Here is a 25079-nt window from a genome sequence, read left to right on the forward strand (position 1 = left end):
CCCATCTGATACGTTACATAATCTTGACATTACTGATCATATTCCTCATACTGTATTTCGTATCCCTGTGAGTATATTTGACTACTAATCTGCACTTGCCAATCCCTTCACCTTCTCTTTTCTAATCTCCTACCCATACTTGTTTCACTGAGACTCTAAAGCCACACATTAGGCACTCCTCATCCTTCAACCACCAACTCTGTGTGGCTACCCGGCTCTGCCCAATCTTTCCTCCTTTATGTTACAGTAGAAAAAAAATGTTTTTCCTTCTTATGGGTTGAATTATGTCCCCCTCCAAAATCCCAATGTTGAAGTCCTAACTCCCAGTACCTCAGAATGTGAGCGCTATAGACTGAATGTCTGTGTCCTCCTCCTAAATTCATGCTGAAACTTAATCCCCAATGTGATGGTGTTTAGAGGCAGGGACTTGAGGGGTGATTAACCTATGAGGGCAGAGCCCTCATTAATGGGATTAGTGCCCTTTTAAAAGAGACCTGAGAGAGCTCCCTTGCCCCAGGAACTGGAGAACAGTCTCTTATCAGGCACCAGATCTGCCAGCGCCTTGATTTTGGAATTCCCAGCCTCCAGGACTGTGAAAAACAAATGTTTAAGGCTCTCAGCCTATGCTATCTTTTCTGAGTTGTGTATGTTTTATTTCCATGGAGATTATGTCTTGTGTTTGATAATTGTCCCTGCAGCATCTGGATTATTTATCCTTGCTACTTTGAATGTGGGGTCAAAAATTCTGGTAGATCTGCAATTATTTTTATTTCTGTTACATTGAATGGGTAAAACATTTTATTTGTAGGAAGTGTGAGCTTTACTTCTTAGATAAGAAATAAGAAAGTCACAATTTTTTAATTTCTCCAAATGAAATTTAATTTTTTTCTGAATCCCCAATGCACCGGGCTTCCTGAAAGCAACATCAACCATAGGCCCTTGGCTTCCTACACTTTCCAGAACAAAGGCCACTGCTAACATTTTCACTGTCCAAGCCCAGAAGATTGGGAACTCAAATAATTCTGAGCTAAATTTGAAGACAAGTTCATTAGCAAAATAAACCTCCAGGATTTAAGTCTCCCAGTGACACACACACTTGTTTCCCACTGAGATCCTCCCACTTTCCTAGAGTCCTATATGAAAACTCCTCAGACCATGCTCCTCCAGGCTTCCCTTAGTAACATCTGCTTTAATATTCCTCCCACTTTGGGTAGTTATATGTAGAATCTATTGGACTCCTCTCTATGAACTTATTTTAAAAAATAAAAATAATTTCTGGTTTGGCCAAGAGTTTTAAAAAAATAGGATTGCGGAAGACAAAATTCTAGGTATAGATGAAAACAGATGGAAAATATCTACAATTTTATTTGTTTTATTAATTTAATTCAGTAAAATTGTATTATGTGCTTACTCTTTCCAAGCACTGTTCTAGATATCAGTCACAACAACAAACTAAACAATGTTTCTTCCAGCATGGAGCTTATATTTTATAAAGACAATATATTATAAAAGTCTATATTTATTCCATTAATAATAGGTGCTTTGAAGTAATGGAAAATAAAGGAAGAAAGAACAAGGGAAGTAAAATTTAGATTGTAATATCAATGAAAATCAAAATGAAGTACCAAAAGAGGTTATATTGTATAGAAACCTGAGTAAAAGTGTGGGGGAAGACACGTAAATATATAGGAAAAAAATCATTCCATGCCAATGGCAAAAGCAAGTCCTGAGCGTGGCATGCCCAGGGATCAGCAAGAAAGCCATTGTGGCTGAAGGGAGAGTGTGGGCAGCAAGAAGACTGAAGACTTAATTGAGGGCCTAGCCATGGGCAGACTTGTAAGTCAGAAACAGAACTTTGAATGTATTCTAAGTGCAATAGGAAGGCTTGGAGAGTATTAAGTGTTGCACGGGGGTGTTGAATATTTGATAAAAGATGGCCCAGGAACAGAAAGGCTTCTTATGCTTAGATGATGTCTTAGTTATTGTATAAGGTAGCTTGGACCAGGAGGGGAAACAAGGATGTAACGTTCATTGTATAATGTGGATCTCTCTCTCTTTTTTTGGCTTGATATTTAGTAAACCCTTAAAATCAAAAAGCAAATATTTTTCTTAACATAAAATTTTCTTGAAGTATCCTATTAAAATTTCCTCCCCTATTTTTTTATCTTTATTTTTTTGGTTGTGGTACATCTGAAACTTCTATGATTTTGAGGTTGAGCCTCCCATAATTATTTTCTAATTTTCATATATTTTCTCTCTTGTTTTGCTTCTCTTTATTTTTGTTGAGATATAATTGACATATAACATTGTTTTATTTCTAGGTGTACACCATAATTATTTGATATATGTATATATTATTAAGTGATAACCATGAGAAGTTTAACTAACATCTACCATGTTTCCCTGAAAATAAGACCTAGCCAGACAATCAGCTGTAATGCGTCTTTTGGAGCAAAAATTAATATAAGACCGGGTATTATGTTATATTATATTATATTATATTATATTATATTATATTATACTATACTATACTATACTATACTATACTATACTATACTATATTATATTATATTATATTATATTATAAAGATTCAGTCTTATAGTAAAATAAGACCGGGTCTTATGTTAATTTTTGCTCCAAAAGACTCATTAGAGCTGATTATCCAGCTATGTCTTATTTTCGGAGAAACGTGTTACCACCACACAGTTACAAATTTTTTTCTTGTGATGAGAACTTTTAAGATCTATTCTCTCAGCAACTTTCAAATATATAATACATTATTGTTAACAATAGTCATGATGTACATTATATCCTTAGGACTTATTTATCTTATAACTGAAAGTTTGTACCTTTTGACGACCTTCACCCATTTTGTCCTCCCCACCCCTCAGCTCTGGCAACCACCAATCTGTTCTCTGTGTCTATAAGTTCAGTTTTCAGGGTCGGGAGTTGTATTTGTTTTTATTTTTAGATTCCATGTGTAAGTTAGATCTATGGTATTTTCGTTATAGAAACCCAAATGGACTAAGACAATGACTATCTGAAGACAGAATCTTTACAGAGATAATTAAGTTAAAATGAGTTCATTATGGTTGGCCTGAAAGCAACATGACTGGTGTCCTCATAAAAGGACATTTGAGCAGAGACAGGCATGCACAGAGGGAGGATCATGTGAAGATGTAAAGAGAAGATGGCCATCTGCAGGCCAAGGAGAGAGGCCCTTCCCTTATTGCCCTCAGAAGGAACCAACCCAGCTGAGTAAGACCTTGATCTTGACTTTTAGCCTCCAAAAACTGGGTAAAATGAATTGCTGCTGTTTAAACCACCCAGTCTGTGGTACCTTATTATAGCAGCCCTAGAAAATTAATGCATTCCTCATACCAAAGAACAACCTCTTCAACTGTGGTTTGGTGCCCATCCCTTTTTGTGTTCTCTAGACATTGTTTTCTGTTATCCGCTATCTCTTGAATCACTATCTCTTCCTTTCTCCTGGATTATTCTCCATCAGTGTAGAAATCATTCTTTGATTCTCTGTCCAGCCACCACTCAATGTATTGTATGTACAGACACATCATGTTGCCCTCCTCAATTCAACTTTACTCAAAGTAAATCTAGTCTAGCTCTAGCCTTGATCATGCCACCCAGTCTTGTCAAGGTCACTGACTTCTATATTGTTCTATGCAATGGAAACTTCCCTATCTGTGTCTTATACAACCGCTCAGCAGTATTCAACACAGTTGTTTTTTTCCCCTACCAGTAACAGTCTCTTCTCTTAGCTCCGAGGACTCCACCCTCTCCTGTTTTTTTTTCCTTCCACCTTCATGGCTCCTCCTTAATCTTCTTTGTTGGCTTTCTTGAAGATTAGATCTTTGGTGCTCTTCTCAACATAATCTAGGTGATTTCATATCATTTTATGTCTTAAATATCAACTACAACAGAATGCCTATTAAATTTATCATTCTAGCTCATAACACTCCTCTGACCTCCAGACTCACATGGGTGACTGCTTATTTGACTTTTCCATTTAAATATCTTCACATATATCTCAAAGTAGTTTTTCCAAAGTGGAAACATTTGTTTCTTCCTCTAAGCATGACCCCAATCCCTCAGCACTTCCATTGTGTTTCTAATTCCTCCAATCAGAAACCTAGTGATCACTCTTGAGGACTACCTTTCCTTACCCATCATATACAATCCATCAATAAGTTATGTAAATTATTCCCTTAAAATATATCTGGAATCACTTACCTCTCTCTCTCTCTACAACCATTCACTGGTTTTGGTCACTTGAGCTTCTCACTATAGAGTTTATAATTATGGCAACAACATGCTAACTAGTCTCTCCCCGACTCCAGCCAGTTTTCCACACAGAAACCAAAATAAAAGTCTTAGTACCTAAATTGGATCACGTAACTTTCATCTTTAAAACGTTAATGTAGATTCCCATTGTACATAAATTAAAAACTCAGCTCACAATGCCCAAGGCCCTATTAATCTGGCCAATGTTCCCCTGTACCACCTCTTCCTTTTCACTCTGTGTCTGTCTCAGGCTCCAGACAGGCTCCTTAGTCCCACATCAGGACTCTTCTATAAGTTATTGTGAATATCCCAAATACCCTCTCATACCCACTTTACATACCCACTATAGTCAGCTCCTTTCCATCTTTTGGGACTGGGTTTATATGTTGCATCCTCAGAGAGAGCTTTCCTGACCATACTCCATAATAGGTTCTCCTCCCATTTTTCTTTCTCAGTACACTGGTTGTTTTTTTCTTTTTCTTTCATAGTATGAAAGTTGACATAAGTGGAACCATTTTAAACTGTAGCCAGAGCAGCCTTTCCTGAGGAACTGCCTTGCAAGTTTTATTCCTTGAATCTTTGGAATTTTTTTTTTAATTGAAGTTTGTTGGGGTGACAATTGTTAGTAAAGTTACATAGATTTCAGGTGTACAATTCTGTAATACATCATCTATATATCATATTGTGTGTTCACCACCCAGAGTCAGTTCTTTTTCCATCACCATATATTGGATCCCCTTTACCCTCATCTACCACTCCCCCTCATCCCGTGCCCTCTGGTATTGTTTCTTCATTTGTTTGTCTTGTTCTTTTCAGTTTTATATACCACATATCAGTGAAATCATATGGTTCTCAACTTTTTCTGACTTATTTCACTCAGCATAATTAGCTCAAGATCCACCAATGTTGTCTCCTATGGTACTATTTCACCTTTTCTTATGGCAGAATAGTATTCCATTATATATATATATATATATATATATATATATATATATATATATATATATCACAACTTCTTTATCCATTCATCTATCCAAGGACACTTTGGTTGTTTCATGCCTTGTCTACCATAATAAAGATGAAATGAACATTGGAGCACATATATCTTTACGAATAAATGTTTTCATATTTTTTTCGTAGATACCCGGGAGAGGAATTGCTGGGTCATATGGTAATTCTATTCTTAAATTTTTGAGGAACCTCCACACTGCCTTCCATAGCAGCTGCACTAATCTGCATTCCCACCAATAGTGTATGAGGGTTTCTTTTTCTCAAAGCCTCTCCAACAATTGTTATTTGTCTTGTTGATGATAGCCATTCTAACTGGTGTGAGGTGATATCTCACTGTGGTTTTTATTTGCATTTCTCTGATATTAGTGATGTTGAACACTTTTTCATGTCTATTGGCCATTTGCATGTCTTCTTTGGAGAAATGTCTCTTCAGGTCCTCTGCCCATTTTTTAATTCGATTGTTTGTTTTTGGTTGTTGTTGAGTTGTATGAGTTCCTTATATATTTTGAATTTGCCCCTTATTGGAGATGTTGTTTGCAAAAATCTTCTCCCATTCAGTTGGTTGCCTCTTTATTTTGTCGACGTTTTCTTTGCTGTGCAGAAGCTTTTTAGTTTGATATAGTCCCATTCATTTATTTTAGTTTTTACTTCCCTTGCCTTTGGTGTCAAATTCGTAAAATGCTCTTTGAAACCAAGGTTCGTAAGTTTAGTACCTGTTTTCTTTCATTCAGTTTATTGTTTCAGGTCTTACGTTTAGGTCTTTGATCTATTTTGAGTTAATTTTGGTACACGGTGACAGATAGCAGTCTAGTTTCATTCTTTAGCACTTGGTTTAAGCACTTGGTTTTAGCACTTGGTTTATTAAAGAGGCTTTCTTTTCTCCATTGTATGTTTTTGGTTTTGTATGTTATCTGTCCATATTTATGTGAGTTTATTTCTGAGTTCTCAATTCTATTCCTTTGGTCTGTGTGCCTGTTTTTCTTCCAATACCATACTGTTTTGATTATTGCTGCCCTGTAGTACAAGCTGAAGTCAGGGAGATACCTCCAGCATTGTTCTTTTTTCTAAGATTTGCTTTGCCTACTTCTGATCTTTTGTGGTTCCATACAAATCTGACGATTTTTTTTGTTCTATTGCTTTAAAAAATGTCTTTGGGATTTTGATGGGGATTGCATTAAATCTATATATTGCTTTGGGTAGTATGGCCATTTTAACTATGTTGATTCTTTCAGCCAAGAACAAGGAATATCTTTCCATTTCTTTGTGTTTTCTTCAATTTTTTTTTTCTCTTGCCTGGTTGCTCTGGTGAGGACTTCCAATACTATGTTGAAAAGCAAAGGTGATAGGGACAGCCCTGTCTTGTTCCTGAACAAAGAGCAAAGGGCTTCAGTTTTTCACAGTTAATTATGATATTAGCTGAGGGTTTGTCATATATGGCCTTGATTATGTTGAGACATTTTCCTTCTATACCCATTTTATTAAGTGTTTCAATCATAAAAGGATATTATCTTGTCAAACGCTTTTTCTGCATCTATTGATATAATCCTATGATTTTTGTTCTTTATTTTGTTTCTGTGGTGTATCACATTGATCGATTTGCATATGTTGAACCATCCTTGTGCCCCTGGGATGAACCTCACTTGTTCGTGATGTATAATCTTTTTAATGCATTGTATTTGATTTGCTAGAATTTTGTTTACAATTTTTGCATCTGAATCATCAGAGATATTGGTCTGTAATTTTCTTTTTTTTGTGTTATCCTTATGAGGTTTTGGTATCAGGGCAATGTTGGCCTCATAAAATGAGTTAGGGAGTATCGTCTCTTATTCAATTTTTTCAAGAGTTGGAGTATGACAGGTATTAGATCCTATTTGAATGTTTGGTAGAATTCACTAGTGAAGACATCCAGATCTGGACTTTTGCTTTTGGGAAGGTTTCAGATGACTGATTCACTTTCCTTATGGTGATCAGTCTATTTAGATTTTCCAATTCTTCGTGATTCAGCCTAGGAAGGCTATATGTATCTAAGAACTTGTACATTTCTCCCAGGTTATTGAATTTGGTGGCATATAGTCCTTCATAGTATTCCTGGATGATCCTTTGTATTTCTGTGTCATCCGTGATAATTTCCGCCCTTTTATTTCTGATTTTGTTTATTTGTGTCTTTTCTCTTTTTAGCTTAGTGAGTCTAGCCATGGGTTTGTCAATTTTATTAATCTTTTCAAAGAACCAGCTCTTTGTTGCATCAATTTTTTCTATTGTTTTTATTCTCTATTTCATTTAGTTCTGCTTTGGTTTTTATTATTCCCTTCCATCTGCTCAGTTCAGGTTTCATATGTTCATCTTTTTCTAGTTCTTTAAGGTGTAACACAAGGTTATTTATCTGGGATTTTTCTTATATCTTGAGATACGCCTTGATTGATATAAATTTCCATCTTAAAATTGCTTTCACTGAATTCCAAACATTTTGGTAAGATGTATTTTCATTGTCATTTGTTTCTAAGTATCTTTTGATCTCTCCTCTTACTTCGTCTTTGACCCAGTTGTTCTTTAAAAGTATGTTGTTTAATCACCACATATTTGTGGTTTTCCCTGCTTTCTTTTTACAGTTGATATACAATTTCAAAACCTTGGGATCAGAGAATATGCTTGAGATTATTTTAATCTTCTTAAATTTTCTGAAGCTAGTTTTATGTCCCAATATATGGACTATCCTTGAGAATGTTCCATGTAAAAAAGAAAAGAATGTACAGTCTGGTGTTCTAGAATAAAGTGCTCTGTAAATGTCAATTATGTCTAATGTGTCATTTAGGGCTGATATTTCATCATTTATTTTCTGTTTGGATGATCTATCCACAGCTGTCAATGATGTATTTAGATCTCCTACTATAATTGTGTTTTGGTCAATTTCCCCCTTTTGTTCTCTTACTAGTTGCTTGGTATATTTGGGTGCTCCTGGATTGGGGGGATAAATATTGATGACTGTTATGTCTTCTTGTTGTATAGTCCCCTATATCATTATGAAATGTCCATCTTTGTCTCTTGTTACCTTTTTGTCCTGCAGTCTGTTTCATCTGATATCAGTATAGGTACACCTGCTTTTCTCTGAATACCATTTGCTTGGAGTGTCAATTTCCACCCTTTCATTTTGACTCTATATTTGTCCTTGTAACTCAGATGTGTCTCTTGGTGGCAGCATGTGGTTGGATTTAGTTTTTTGATGCAGTCTGCCTCTCTGTGCCTTTTTATTGGTAAGTTCCGTCCATTTATATTTAGGGTGATTATTGATACATGAGAATTTCCTATCATTCTATCTCTGGTTTTCTGGTAGGACAGAGTCTCCATTGTTTCTTTGCCTTTCTGTTGCTGTCTATTATTTCAGTGTGGTGGTATTCTATGATTTTTCCTTCTGTTTCTGCTTTTACTATGTTATGTATTTCAGTTCTTTTATTTTTTTTGTGTGTGTGGTTACCGTTAAGTTTATGCACAAGAAAGTTTCATAATTAGAGTATCCGTTTTCTTCAGTGTGCTTACTTTGTCCACTCCCTTGTGACATTTCAGACCTATACTCTCCCCTTTTATGTTTTTTTTGTCACAAATTATCCCTATCTTTGCTGTGATTTGATTTTTGTGCTGCAGTAGCAAGTTGTTTTTTTCCTCTTTTTTTAAGGTTTTTTTTTTTTTTTTTCCTTCTTTACCCTGTATGTTAGTATTAAGTGTATAGTGTCCTGTTTGGTATTGAGGTTGCCATTTCCTGCTTCTGTGTGTTCATAATACTACTCATGGTTTCATATTGTTTTGCATTTTTGTTTCAGGTTGAATAGCCTCCTTCATTATTTCTTGTAGTGCAGGTCATGTGGTAGAAAATTTCCTCAGCTTCTGTATGTCTGAAAAGGTCTTTATTCCTACTTCATATCTAAAGGATATCTTTGCTGGATATATTATTCTTGGCTCATAATTTCTCTCTTTCAATAGTTTGAATATTTTATTCCACTCCCTCCTGGCTTGTAGAGTTTTTGCTGAAAAATCTGATGATAATCTAATAGGCTTTCCTTTGTTGGTTATCATCTTCTTTTCCCTGGATGCCTTGAGGATTCTTCCTTTGTCGTTAATTTTTGACAGCTTCAATATAATGTGCCTTGGAGAAGGCCTGTTGAGATTGAGGTAATTAGCTGTTCTATTTGCTTCTTGGATTGAGGATCCAGTTCTTTCACAAGTTTGGGAAGTTCTTGTTGACTATTTGTTTGAATATACTCTCTGTTCCCTTCCCACTTTCTTCCCCTTCTGGTATGCCCATTATTCTTATATTGCTTTTTCTGATGGAGTCAGAAAGTTTTTATAGAGTTCTTTCATTTCTTCTAACTCTGAAGTCTCTCTCTTCTTCCATCTGTGTCATTTCCAGGTTTCTATCTTCGATCTCACTGATTTTCTTCCTCCATCTTGTCAACTCTATTACCTAAGCTGGCTATTTCATTCTTCATTTTTTTTATTGAGTTCTTAACCTCCAGAAATTCTATGTGGTTCTTTATAAAAATTTCAATCTCTTTGGTAAAATGTTCATTTTGTTCTTTGATTGTGTTTCTGAGTTCATTAAACTACCTGTCTGTTTTTTCTTGCTTCTCATTGAGTTTTTCCAGAACTGCAATCTTGAATTCTCTGTCATTTAATCACATATTTCCATGTCTTACATTCATTTATGGAGACTTTTCAGTTTCTTTCTAAGCTGTCTTGCTACCGTGATTATCCACGGTAATTAATGAATTATTATTTCTCTTCCTAGGCATCTACAGGAGTGGGTTCTGCAACAGGTTGATAGGATGAAGTCTTTCTTTTGTTTTCCTGTAGGTGTTGATAGAATGTTTTACTTTCTCTCTGACTGCTTGTGAGGACAGAACCAGGAGTGCAGTTTCCAGGCTCTCACCCTCACGTGGAAAGGTGCTCACTCAGGTAGTAAATGGCCATCAACTATGATTGGATGGCCATCAGTTGTGGCTAGTTGGCTGTCAGCTGTAACCAGTGAGCCACTGACCAGTAATATAACTGCCGTGGGTACACTACCAAATAAATGGGGTCTAGCAAGAAGATGGTGGCTGAGCTACAAGCGCAGATTGCAGTTAGCATGGCAGATTGCAGTTAGCAAGTGGGGTTGGTTGGTTGGCAGAGAAGTGGACGGAAGATTGCAGATCATGTGGATCCTGTTTCCTGTGTCTCCAACCCAGGCACAGAGAGAGAATATAGTGGTATGACTCCCCTATCTATGGCTCCGTTGGTGTTCCTTTTTAACCTCACCATATCCTGTGTTCTTATGGGGGGAACGGGACCAGAGACCCTGCATGACACCCTGCATGACACTGCTGCTTTTTATTCTTTCTCATAGTGTTATATTTTCTCTGCACTGTTCTGGCTTCTCTCACAATGGGGGTTTCTCTGGAAGGCAAGCTTCTCTTCTATGAAGAGGTCACCTGGGTCACAGGGCACTGCCTCCCGGGGGGATGTGGAGCGCTTCTGAGTGTTCCAAAGCTCTTCCTGCACAGATTCAGAGCCTGTGTGGTGGGGCAGCTCTGTTTACTCCTGCAGGGATCCGCCCAGATAGGTGGGGACAGGGGCAGGGTGAGTTGTGAGAGGTGGCCCAGAGCAATGGTGGCGACCACCACCACAGCTGGTCCTGCTTCCACAGCTCCCTCCCCTTTGCTGGAACTAGTTGGGCTGTGAATTTGTGTCTGCGGTTCACAGTTCTGAAAACAGCAAATTTTCTGTTGTTTTGATCTGACACTGCTACTGTTCCGTTTCTAGCACCGGGCAGGTGGGGGCGGGGCGAGCTCTGGGAGGGGAGGGAGGGGGCGGCTAGTCTCAGTGCCTAAGGCTCCGTTCTCTGCTCAGCAGTGAGGGCTTAAACCACCATTTTCAGCATTCTTCCCTCAGTCTTTTCTCCGAGGTCTCTGCTGTGAGTGTTGGGTTCAGCCGTGTTATATGCTGTCCCCTCAGCCTTGTGGAGCCCAGGCGGAGCCCTAGCAGTCCGAGTTCTTCCCTCACTCGCAGCTGCGGTAGTTTCGGGAAGCAGCGAGCTCGGAGCACTGAGCTAGGTCTGCATCCTGCGCCCGAGCGGCTCTGTCTCCGAACTTCTCCCTTTCCTCCTCCCTCCACTGGCGCGAATCTCCCACCTGTAGGTGATTTTAGTCGGTAGTGGGCCTCTTCATCTTGCCTGTCTGCTGTGCAGGGAGTCCTTTGTGGAGTTTTTGTTGTTCGATTCTTTGTAAATTCCAGGGGAGCTTTACAGAGGCTCACCTCACGCCGCCATTTTTCCGGACTCCCCCTAGACTGAGATCATTTGATTGACATATGTTAGTTATATAACTAGTTTCTTTCTGCACATACTCGTACCCAGAATGCATACAGAAAAATCCATGAGGGGAGGGAGCACAAGCCTTAATGTTCATTTTATTTTAATTGTACTATAATGAAGCCAGAGTTCAACTAATGGACAGATTTTAACAGTTTGCGCATGTGTGAAGAACAAGTTAATACCAATTGGATCTTATCTCCTCTTTTTAGGGGGGTTTAGACATTTTGATTTATTTCTAGGGGATGAGCCTGGATGGTTCCTGGGGAGGGGATGCAGGCCTGGGTGTCCCCCTTCAGGGTGACTTTTATTAACCCTTTTCTGCTTCATTATTTTCCATGTTATGTTTTAAATTGGTCTTTCTCCAAGTAATCACACACACCAACACACACACACACACACACACACACACACACACCCTTAAGTGTTTCCTCAGGATGTCTGGTACAAGAATCTGATATGGGGGGAATTTATAGCTGCATGCCACAGCTTGTTTTTCACAGAATTGAGAAGTGTTTTTATTTTCTAGCCGAATTATCAAGTGTTACTATATTAAATTTCATTTACAATGAATTCTCATTTCTCAAGGATTGAGTACAAACTAATTGCCAAACCCCTGGAAGAAAAACGACAACATTAGAGTAATATTTTCTGTTATGCAGTTTTTATTTGAAAAGTTCTAAACTGTATATGGTCGCAATCTCCATTAATTGAATATCTGATAGATACCGAGTATTAAGTCACTCAAGGCAGAATTTACATTTTAGAATAGAGATGTACAGGAAACAGTTGGTGTTTAGAGTTGTGCAAACTTTGCTTTGAATTCCAGCTCTGCAACGTCTACTACCTGAGTGATCTTACAAAAGTTACTATAATTACCTAAACTTGTTTTGGTAAATTGAGGATAATGGTTTCTATCTCTGTAGGATTTGGGGGAAGATTAACATGAGATAACAATAGTTTCTGACTCAACTTTTACAGTCAATAAATGCTCTCAGTATTTTTGGTGATGGCTATCCTTACCATACCTTGATAACATGTAAGTAATCAAGTTTTGCTGTCCTCAATATTACTGATTAATATCTTTACTATGAAAACACCTGCCTTATCAGACTTAACAATCAAACACTCCCCACCATATTTAGTGGCTTTATCCCGTTTTTGTTGTTTTTGTTGTTGTTGTTTTTAGACAAATTGATGTCAAATATTTCTATATAGCCATATATTCAAAGACGTTCCCTGGGGAATACCAATGCCCCACATATCTTATTAGGTATTCCATGAGAAAAGTTCTGAAATTAATAAATTTGGGAAACAATATGATAGTCACTCTTAAAAATTCACAAGCATGTAGCATAATAAAGGCTCAGGAAAGCACCTATTTAAACTTGTTTTAACCCAATGTTTTCTGAAATTATTTGGGCATGAAATATGTTTTTCATAGACCATCTAGTTCTATCTCTGAATTCTAGTATTACAAGGACCCAGTTTGGGAATACTTTATTAGAACATGGAAAAATGAAATGACTGTGGGGATCTAACAACCAAGGATGAACTGCAGAAGAGTTGTATGGGAATAATTATTTGGAATGTGTTTCCTTGGTGTTAGGAACTCTGAGTCACAATGTAGTTATATGGCAATAATGCAATTGCATTTCTCAAGGAAGTCGTTTTCATGCAGATCATTGTTGTGAAATAAAACAGCATATTATGCATAAGTCAAAAAAGTGTACACTTCTACTTGCTCAGGCACTGTGAAAGCAGTCTGTTCATTTTGGTAGTACACGTAATAGTATTGTTATAGTATATTTTTAATAATGTTGGTTTAATTTATGATTCTGTATTTCAAGTACAGTTTTGCCTTTTAAAAGTAAACAGTCACACCAGGCAATTTTATAAATTTTGTAAAGATAGTTTCTGCTTCCTAGATAAGCAGTGGTGGTGTGCTGACAGAGAGCCACAAACTTGGCTCAGGGTAGAGCGCTAGTACTCACAATTTGTCGTACCCTTTGGGAGATCAGTGTCTTATTGCTGAGACTGGAACAAGATAACTTATGCAGTCATGTTTTACATATTGTTAAATTTTATGCACATGTAAAGTATTAGTATCAACATTTCTATTGTTAGAAAATGAAGAATAAATGTCTACAAATATGTATGTACAAAAAATAACATCATGATTACAAATTTGAGGAAGATTCTATTCCTCTTTGCTCACGTTTCTAAGTGGGGATTTCTGCTCCATTCTCCAAAAGGAAACTATGTCACAGGACCAATTTCAACCTTCCACACTCTTTGCATGTACAAATGGATTTATCTGAGCAGGGAGAAGTCGACATCTGGGACCTATCGGCCTCACCATTTACTGGTTACGATGTTCACCTGGACATTGTGCCCAGGGCCTTGCTCTCTGCTCATGGCTTCCTGCATTTCCCCTCCCCCAGGTGGTCTTATTGTGCAGGCTGGGACCATAAGGAGGTGGGAAAAAGGGAGGGGAGCCTGCAGTTGATCATTTCAATTCAGGGATGACATTATTAGCAAACCAATTTTCTTGTTCCAAATGTAAGGCACTATCTAGCTCCATCAGCCATAAAGACAACATCTTCGATTTCTGTCGTGCGGGAGACCTTGCTCGCTCCGCCATTTGTCGTGCGGGGCAGCCTGCGGGGTCTCTGGTCCCGCTCCCCACATAAGAACGCAGGATACGGTGAGGCCAACAAGGAACACCCACAGAGCCATAGGTAGGGGAGCCATACCACCACGGTCTCACTGGAGGCTGGGCCCACCGGACGCTGACCTGCCGTCTGCTTTTCCGCCAACCGACCGACCGATGACTCTTCTCCACTCTCTCCTCTGTTCCTCTCTCTCGGCTCTCCTCTTCCACTCTCTTCGGCTCTGCTCGGCTCCTCGGCAATCCTCGGCAGTCCTCCGTAGTCGCAGCAGTTATACCAGCTGCCAATTGGCTAACCGGCCACAGCCGACGGCCAATCAGCCACAGCCGACAGCCATTCACCACCCGAGCCAGTACCCCTTCACGTGAGGCCGAGAGCCTGTAAACTACTCTCTGGGGCTCTGTCCTCACAATTTCCTTCTTCCTCCTCTTCCCCAGCTGGGAGAGAAATCATTCAGAGGAACTGAATGGCAAAGACCATTACTTATCATAAAAAATGCACAAGGCTATAAAACAGACTATATGTCATGTGGGCTTCCTGGTCCCACTCCTCACATGAGAATGCAGAATATGGTGAGGCCAAAAAGGAACACCAATGGAGCCATGGATAGGGGATTCATACCACTATAGTCTTGCTGGTAGCTGGATTGGAGATACAGGAAGCAAGCTCCACACGATGTGCAATCCGCCTTCTGCTTCTGTGCCAACCAACCAACCCCATTTGCTAGCTGCAATCTGCGCTTCTCTGCCAACCAACAACCAACCCCCAAGACTAGCTACGGCAGTTATATTAGTGGTTAATGGCTAAGCGGTAACAGCTGCTGGCCACCCAGCCACAGCGGATGGCCATCTGATTACAGCTGATGAACATCTAATAACCGAGTCAGCACCTTTCCATGTGAGGTCGAGAGCCTGGAAACTGCTCTCTGGGACTCTGTCCCCATGCCATACCAAATATTGTCAAGAATGTGCAGAATATGGAACTCCCCTATACACTGCTGGTGGGAATGTAAAATGGTACAGCTGTTTGGGGGAAAAGTTTGGCAATTTCTTAAAATGTTAAACATGAATTTGTCATATAATTTAATAATTCCACTCCAAGGAATCCACCCAAGAAAAATGAAACCATATGTCCACACAAAGAACTTATTCATAATAGACCAAAACTGGAAACAATCCAAATGTCTATCATGTGGTGAATGCATTAAAAAATGTTGCATAGTCATACAATGGAACACAATTCAGCTAAAAAGAAATGAACAACTGATACATTATAAAACATGGATGAACCTCAAAGATATTTTGCTAAATAGAATAAATTAGATGAGAAAGCCCATATATTATATGATTCCATTGATATGAAATACCCAGAAAAGTCAAATTCATTGAGTTGCAAAGCATATCAGTGATTGCCTAAAGCCGGGGATAGGAGTGGGAATTAACTGCAAATGGGCACAAGGGAGGTTTTAGGGGAGATGGAAATATTCTAAAATTAGATTATGGTGGTGTCATGCGGGAAACCCTGCTCGCTCCGCCATTTGTCGTGCGAGGCGGCCTGCGGGGTCTCTGGTCCCGCTCCCCACTATAAGAATGCAGGATATGGCTAGGCCAAAAAGAAACACCCACGGAGCCATAGGTAGGGGAGTCATACCACTATAGTCTCACTGGAGGCTGGAGCCACATGACATGCGACCTACTGCCCACTTTTCTGCCTGCCAACCGACCGACTGGACTCGACTCACTCCTCCACCAGCGCAGTGGCTAATTGGCTTACTGGTTACAGCTGTCCATCAATTAACCACAGCTGATGGCCATCTACTACCCAAGCCAGCACCTTTCCATTAGAGGCCGCGAGCCTGGAAACTGCTCTCTGGGACTCAGTCCCACAGGTGGTAATTACAAAACTCTATACATTTACTAAAACTTACTGAATTGCACTTATAATGAGTGAATTAAAACTCAGTAAAACTGATAAAAATTAACAAAGCCACATAATAGTTTCAAAATTGATGTGCTTAATATAACTACTGAAATATATGTTTTATTTGAAAATATGTTTTCAGCGATATTATAGTTCTTTGGGTGATTATTGTCTTCTGCCATTTAATGCACAGGTGAAAATTCTGCTTTCAGTAAAATACAGTCAGCTAGATTTTTAAACTGTCTCCACATGGCTGCCATTTGCAGGCACATTTTGGCATTCCATTGTACCTGAGGAGAAGGGCCCAAGTGCACTCGTTACTGGAGCTTTTTCAGTGCCAAGTTCTGTGAGTGTTTTAAATATGGAGAAATAATATTTTTTAGGATTCTTTTCATTTTGATAAGAAATTAATATATACACCCTTACAACAACTTAATATAGTCCTCATTACAGTGTGTGGTACCTTGTTCTTCTGAGAAGCTGTATGTAAATTGTTTAGCTAATTCTTGATGCTAACACCTCCGCCAACACTAGCTATATGAAACCTAGTCAGAAATATCTCATTAATATAACACTTTTATATGTACAAAACCTTGAACAGTGGTACCTGACATTTTTCATAACTAGTTTTGGTTTGTTTTTGTTTTTGAAATCAAATGTTTATAAAGCTATATATAGTAGTCCAATTCAATGAACTGATAATTTATTAAACAATACTCCTGGAGCTTAAGAGACCTGCCAGTATACTTACTTTCCCCAGGGGCCTTATGGGCCTATTTAGACATGTTAATAATGCCAGAAGTATTTTTATGTTCCCATAGTTCTGTAAGACAGTCAAATAGATAAAAAGACCATTTGAATTAGATAGTCAACACAAAATCTGGAAAGCAATTATTTAAGTTCAATTGTTATTTCACTTATGCTCCAAGGCTACAAATTCTGACAGAAGCCAAAAATGTAATCACTAAAGTGAGTATGAAAACGATCATAAGAGTCAAGAGGTAAAACACTGACTAATCAGATGCCGATAGTTAAAACATTGTAGAAGAGAACACCATGAAAAGAGACTCTGTAATGGCTACAACTATATAGAAACAGCAGAGCAAATTAGTCACGTGTGCTCCAGCTGTGCACCTGAAGGATCTAGTAAGTCTTAAAACTCTGCCCAAGATGAGCAGCAAAGTGATCCAGCGAGAGCTATACAATGCTGTCGTGTGGGAGACCCTGCAGGGTCTCTGGTCCCGCTCCCCACATAACGCAGGATATGGTGAGGCCAAAAAAGAACACCCACGGAGCCATAGGTAGGGGAGTCATACCACTACGGTCTCACTGGAGGCTGGGTTCACTAGACGTGCGACCTGCTGTCCGTTTTGTCTGCAACCCACCGACGACTCTCTTTCACTCTCCTCCACTCTCCTCCGTAGCCGCAGCAGTTATATTGGCGGCTAATTGGCTAACTGGCTACAGCTGATGGCCAATCAGCCACAGCTGATGGCCATCTACTACCCGAGCCAGCACTCCTCCACGTGAGGCCGAGAGCCTGTAAACTACTTTCTGGGGCTCTGCCCCCACACTGCCAACTGAGTTCCATTAAAAGTCTTTGATGAATTGAGGCAAAACATTTATAGGCAAATGAGACTTTTTTTTTAATTTATTGGGGTGACAATTGTTAGTAAAATTACATAGATTTCAGGTGTACAATTCTTTTTTTCATTAAAGTTTATTGGGTGACAACTGTTAGTAAAGTCATAGATTTCAGGTGTATAATTCTGTATTACATCATCTATAAATCCCATTGTGTGTTCACCACCCAAAGTCGGTTCTCTTTCCATCACCATATATTTGATCCCCCTTACCCTCATCTCCCACCCCCCACACCCCTTACCCTCGGGTAACCACTAAACTATTGTCTGTGTCTACGAGTTTTTGTTTCTCATTTGTTTGTCTTGTTGTTTTTGGTTTATATACCACATATCAGTGAAATCATATGGTTCTCTGCTTTTTCTGTCTGACTTATTTCGCTTAGCATCATACTCTCAAGATCCATCCATGTTGTCACAAATGGTTCTATATCATCTTTTCTTACCGCTGAATAGTATTCCATTGTGTATATATACCACAACTTCTTTATCCATTCATCTATCGAAGGACATTTTGGTTGTTTCCATGTCTTGGCCACCGTAAACAAAGCTGCAATGAACATTGTAGCACACTTGCCTTTATGTATAAATGTTTTCAGATTTTTTGGGTAGCTACCCAGGAGAGGGATTGCTGGGTCATATGGTAATTCTATTCGTAATTTTTTGAGGAAACTCCACACTGTCTTCCATAATGGCTGCACCAGTCTGCATTCCCACCAACAGTGTATGAGGGTTCCTTTTTCTCCACAGCCTCTCCAACACTTGTTACTATTTGTCTTGTTGATGATAGCCATTCTGACTGGGGTGAGGTGATATCTCATTGTGGTTTTTATTTGCAACAAATGCGACTTTTTAAAAAGACTTTTGTGCTTTTTAAAATATATTCTGAAAAACTAAAAATTGCTCCTTTAGTTGCTTATGAAAAGGACTTTACATACACAGTGAACTTATGAGTCATTCAGGATTGGTTTTCAGAATGTTGTATTTATTTTTCTTCATGGTAAAATAAGGCCTAAGACTCCCTCACCTAGAAATCCTTAAAGCTGTTTTTATTTTTAATGTTTAATTGTGGTTATATACCTCACGTAAAATTTACCATCTTAATCATTTTCAGATGTTCATTTCACTTGGGTCTCCAGAATTTTTCATCTTGCAAAATTGAAACTCTTATACCCACTGAACAACTCCTCCCCATTTGCCTTGCCCTCAGATGCTGGCAACCACTAGGGGTTCTCCTGTCTGTCTCTGAATGTGACTGCTCTAGGTACCTCATTAAGTGGTATCATATAGTATCTGTCTTTGGGTAATTGGCTTACTTTACTTAGTATAATGTCTTCAAGATTCATCCATATCGTAGCAGCTGAATAATATTACATTGTACGTGTAAACCACATTTTGTTTGTCCATTCACACATTGATGGACACTGCTTGGGTTGCTTTCACTTCTTGATTCCTGTGGATAAGGATGCTTTGAACATGGGTGCACAAATACCTCTTTGGAACTCTGTTTTAAATTCTTTTGGATATATACCCAGAAGTGGAATTGCGAGATCACATGGTGATTCTATTTTTAATTTTTTAAGGAACTGCCCTACAGTTTTCTATAGCAATTGTACCATTTCACATTTCTACTGTGAAAGGAAATGCACTGGACAAGTGCACCAACAGTGCACAAGGGTTCTTTTTCTCCATATCTTCACCAACACTTATATTCTGATTTTTTTAATAGTAGCCATTCTAATAGATGTGAAGTGGTGCCTTATTATCGCTTTGATTTGCACTTTCCTAATGATTAACGATGTTCAGCATTTTTTCATATGCTTATTGGTTTCAAAGTGTTTGAAGGTGCAAAAGATGGCAATTCCTTATGGGGCCAGTTATTTGATTACTAGATTCCTATTAATCATGTTATTTGTCCAGTGCATTTCCTTTCTTTGGAAGCATTTTCCAGAAATCATGCCTTAACTATATCTACACATCTGTAACAAAAAAAGACATTTCAAAGTCATGTACTTTTAACAGGAAACACTGTGGTCATCTTAATAAACACATTTTTTTTTTTTTTAAAAAAAGAATACGTTACAAATAAACTTGGCCTAAGATGGAAGAGTAGGGAAAATTCTGTTCTCATTCTTGGGTTGGTGACTATATTAGTTTTCTAGGGCTGCCATAACAAAGTAGCACAGCACAGACTGGGTGATTTAAAAAAACAGAAATTCATTTTCTCAAGATTCAGGAAGCTACAAGTCCAAAATCAAGGTATCATTAGGGTTGATTTCTTCTGGGTTGATTTCTTCTGAGGCCTCTTTCCTTGGCTTGTGGACAAACTTCTTCTCCCTGTATCATCATATAGTCTTTCCTCTGCATATGCCTGTCCTAACCTCCTCTTGTAAAGACACTAGTCACTTTGGGTTAGGGTCCACCTTAATGACTTCACCTAATATTAATTACTTCTTTAATCACTCTATCTCCAATTACGGTCACATACTGATGTACAAGGGGTTAGAACTTCGAGATATGAATAGGGGAGTGGACACAATTTATTTCATAACAGTGGCTGTAGCAGATAAAGGAAGACAATGACAGTACTTCTGGTAGGAACCCCGGTGAGAGATCACACTATAAATCCAGCTGGGAGGAAGGCTGTGTGTGGACCCAATATATAATGGCGGTTCCATAAGATTATAATGGAGTTGAATTTCTTGTTAGAATTGGAAGAATGTGTCATTCAGGAGTAATTTGTTTTCTCTGATGGGAGCAATATCTGGTGCTTGGCAATAGATTCTCTTTCACAGCACCTCAATTTTGAGTGCACAGATTATATCCCAATCAGTCAGCCACTGACTTGTTTCAGCAGAGAGGAACCTGTCTCCCCAGCACTATATATTCAGAGGGTGCTACAGCCCTCCCAGATCTAGCCTGATGATATTCCAAGTATATTGTTGTAAATTCTTTGTTGAGGACCTAGTATCCTGTACAAGGACACAGGTCTACAGGAGGAACCTTAAAAAGTATTAAGTGCCACTGCCACTTTAGTAAAAGCTTCCTGTGGCAGTGTGAAGCCAGCCTGTCTCTATGCTTTGGAAATATTTTCAGGTTGTAATGATGTAAAGCATAGATAAGTTTTATTTCTTCCATCAATTCAATGCCAGTGAGAGTCCTTTGTGCTAGAGAGGGTCAATGGGGCCAAAAACAAATTTCCAAAGTCAAAATATTGAGTCACCAGTCCTATACCTTCTCCATGTAAACACCCTGTTTTTCTAATGAATACCAAAAAATTCCTTATTCTGACCACTGCTCCAACATGCAATAGCCAAAACCACATTGCCATGACAATCTCCTATGTTCCTTTATCTCTCCATCCTCATGTCTTATTCTTACTGATCCTCAGGACACATTATACTCCCTCCTGACAGTCACTATTATGGTGATCTATGCCTTAACCAGCTAGTTTCTCCTCAATATTTCCAATCAGTCCATCCCACATCCCTGTTCATGGAGCAGCATTGATAGCTTTGGTGTTCTATTTCTGATCTTTTGGAAGGTAGGAGGGGAGGGACAGTTTTAAAAGTCTACAGTAGGAGATCCAAGATAGGAGAGTAGATAAACACCAGGCCTGCATCCTTCTGTGAACACATTAAAATTACAACGAAATTATATAACATCGACCAGGAAAACCATCTGAAGTTTAGCTGAACAGAAGTTCTATAACTGAAAATATAAAGAAGAAGCCACATTGAGACTGATAGGAGGGGCAGAGACATAGAATGGGCGCAAACTTCCCTGTGTCAGTTGAGAATGAGGAGGAATATCTTGGCGGCACAGGTTCCCCCCAGAGAAACGAGTGGCCCCAGCCCCCCACAACTGGCTCCCCAACCTGAAGTACTGAAGCCAGTAAGAGTAGCCCCCAGAACATCTGGCTGTGAAAAACAGTAGGGATTCCAACCATTGGGGTGGGACAGAAGGTGGGGGGAAACCCAGAGTCCTCTTAAACAGCCTGTACACAGACTCAGTCACTCGCAGGCACTCACTTTGGCTCCAGCAGAGGGAAAGTGACTCAGTAGGCCTCGGAGACATATGGGGAGCAGACTGAAGTGTATTGCTTCAGGGGAAGGACTAGAATACAGTCAGCAATTTCCTGGTGAGAGGTCTTCTTCCCATGTAGCCGGCAGGCTGGAGCCATCTTTCCTATGGTGAGCCCCCCACCCCCACAGGCCAAATCTGAATCTGATTGGCCTTGTGAGCTCTGCTTTTCCACCCTGCTGACTCAGCTGGGACTCCCCCACCCAACCAACTCCCCCAACCCAAGAGGTACTCTACAAGCAGCCAGCTCTGCCTGCATTGCACTCTTTCTTGGAAAACTATCAGGGTCCAGCAGGCCCTTAGTGTGATCTGAGACTTTTGCTGAGACTCAGCATTGGCACCAAATCAGAATTTACCTGGTGACCACAACCCTTTCCAGTCTAGTGACTCCCCGAGACCCAGCCTTACACAACACGTTGCCCAAGGCTTTATCAGTGGCTGAACCTTAAGGAAGCCAACAGGTAGCAGCAGGCTTCCGGGTGTCCTGGCTTTTTGCAAACTTATCCCAGGCCTGGTACTGGTAGCAGTTTCCCTCTCCTACATGCCCCCAAGTTTAGCACAGGCAACCCTGGATTGTTTTGTAGCTCCTACCAGGTAGCCTCTGGCCATCCACAGGCAGTGGCTGACCTGGGCCCCTCCCAAGAGGCCCCAAAGGCTGCACCAGAGCCCCTCCCAAGAGGCCTCAGAACCAGTATACTTGGAGGCTGGCTTCAGACCATAGTAGAGTATTGCCCAATTTCCCCACAAGTGGCACATACAAAGGGTGGTCTCAACAAGCACCAGACCCCTCTGGAGTGAATCCCACTCAGTGGGGTAAGCTTACCACACAGCAGTCCATAAGCTACAGATGTGGCCAAACACAGCCAGTCAGCCTGAGGGTCAATCCCACCCACTAGCATGACAGTAGCAATGAAGGATCAACTATAACAGGCAAGCACACACAACTGAAACAAGGAACACTCCTGAAGCACCAAGTGCAGGTAACCTGGGAGATTGTGCCACTAGGCCTCATGGGACAACTACTACATTAGACCACCCAGCCAAGACTGTGTGAAATAGCAGATCTACCTAATACATAGAAACAAACACAGAGAGGCAGCCAAAATGAAGAAACAAAGAAATCATCTAAAATGAAAGAACAGGAGAAAAATCCAGAAAAAGAACTAAATGAAATGGAGGTAAACAACCTACCAGAGACAGAGTTCTGAACAATGGTTATAACGATGCTCAAGGAACTTAGTGAGAACTTCAACAAAGAGATAGCAAGCATAAAAAAAAGGACAGAGAAACCATAAAAAAGAACCAGTCAGAAGTGAAGAATACAATAACTGAAATGAAGGATGCACCAGTTGACTAGATGAAGCAGAGGATCAAATCAGAGAGTTGGAAGACAAGGTAGCAGAAAACACCCAATAGGCACAGCAAAAAGAATCCAAAAGAAATGAGGATAGTTCTAGGAACCTCTGGGAAAACATCAAGCATATCAACATTTGCATCATAGGGGCACCAGAAGGAGAAGAGAGAAGACAAGAGCTTGAGAACCTATTTGAAGAAATAATGACTGAAAAGGTCCCTAACCTGGCAAACGAAATACAAGTCCAGGAAGTGCAGAGATTCCCAAACAGGATGAACCCAAATAGACCCACACCAAGACACATTGTAATTAAAATGGCAAAGGTTAAAGACAAAGAGAGAATACTACCATGTTTCCCCGAAAATAAGGCCTAACTGGAAAATAAGCCCTAGCATGATTTTTCAGGATGACATCCCCTGAAAATAAGACCTAGTGCATCTTTTGGAGCAAAAATTAATATAAGACCCAGTCTTATTTTCAGGGAAACACGCTAAAAGCAGCAAGACAAAGGCAACTAGTAAGTTATAAGGGAGCTCCCATAAGACTGTCAGCTGATTTCTCAACAGAAAGGTCAGAAGGAATTGGCACAACATATTCAGCATGATGAAAAGCAAGGACCTACAACCAAGAGTACTCTACCCAGCAAGTCTTCATTTAAAATTGAAGGACAGACACAGAGCTTCCCAGACAAAAAGCTAAAGGAGTGCATCACCACCAACCAGTATTACAAGGAATGTTAGAGAGACTTCTTTAAGATGGAAAAAAATAAAATAAAAAATATGAATAATAAAATGGCAATAACTACATAACTATCAACAATTACTTTCAATGTAAGTGAATTAAATGTTTCAATCAAAAGATATAGAAGGGCTGAATGGATAAGAAAACAAAACCCATACATATGCTGCCCAAAAGAGACTCACTTCAGATTGAAAGACACACAGAGACAGAAAGGAAAGGGATGGAAAAATATATTTCATGAAAATGGAAATGAAAAACAGTTTAAAAGGTTGGGGGGTAGCAATACTTATACTAGATAGAATAGACTTTAAAACAAAGGCTATAATAAGAGACAATGATGACCCCAGTATCCCACTTCTGGGTATTTATCTGAAGAAACCCAAAACATTAATTTGAGGAGACGTGTGCATCCGTATGTTCATTGCAGCATTGTTTACAATAGCCAAGATGTGGAGGCACCCTTGGTATCAGTTGATGGAAAAATGGATAAAGAGGAGGTGGTACACATATACAATGGAATATTGTTCAGCCATGGAACGGAATGTGTTCTTGCCATCTGCAGCAGCATGGATGATACCTGGAGGGTGTTGTACTCAATGGAGTATATTAGAGAAAGACAGATGCAATGTGATTTCACTTACATGTGAAATCTAAGGGCAAAATTAACAAACATTACAGAAACAAACTCATAGATACAGAAAACATTTTGATGGGTCACAGATGGGAGGGGGGTTGAGGGTGTTGTTGAAAGAAGGGGAAGGGATTAAGATGTACAAATTGGCTGTTACATAGTAGTTATGGGGATGTAGGGTAAAACATAAGGGATATAATATAACTATGTATATTGTCAGATGGGTACTAGATTTGAAGGTTGGTAGATGGGAGAGGGTTGGAGGGCAAGGTGAAAAAGGTGAAGGGATTAAAACATACACACTGGTAGTTACAAAATAGTCAATGGGATGTAAAGTAAAGCATAGGGAATGTAGTCAATGATATGGTAATAACTATGTATGGTGCT

This window comes from Rhinolophus sinicus, linkage group LG14 (genome assembly GCF_036562045.2).
Source record: "Rhinolophus sinicus isolate RSC01 linkage group LG14, ASM3656204v1, whole genome shotgun sequence".
Lineage (NCBI taxonomy): Eukaryota > Metazoa > Chordata > Mammalia > Chiroptera > Rhinolophidae > Rhinolophus > Rhinolophus sinicus.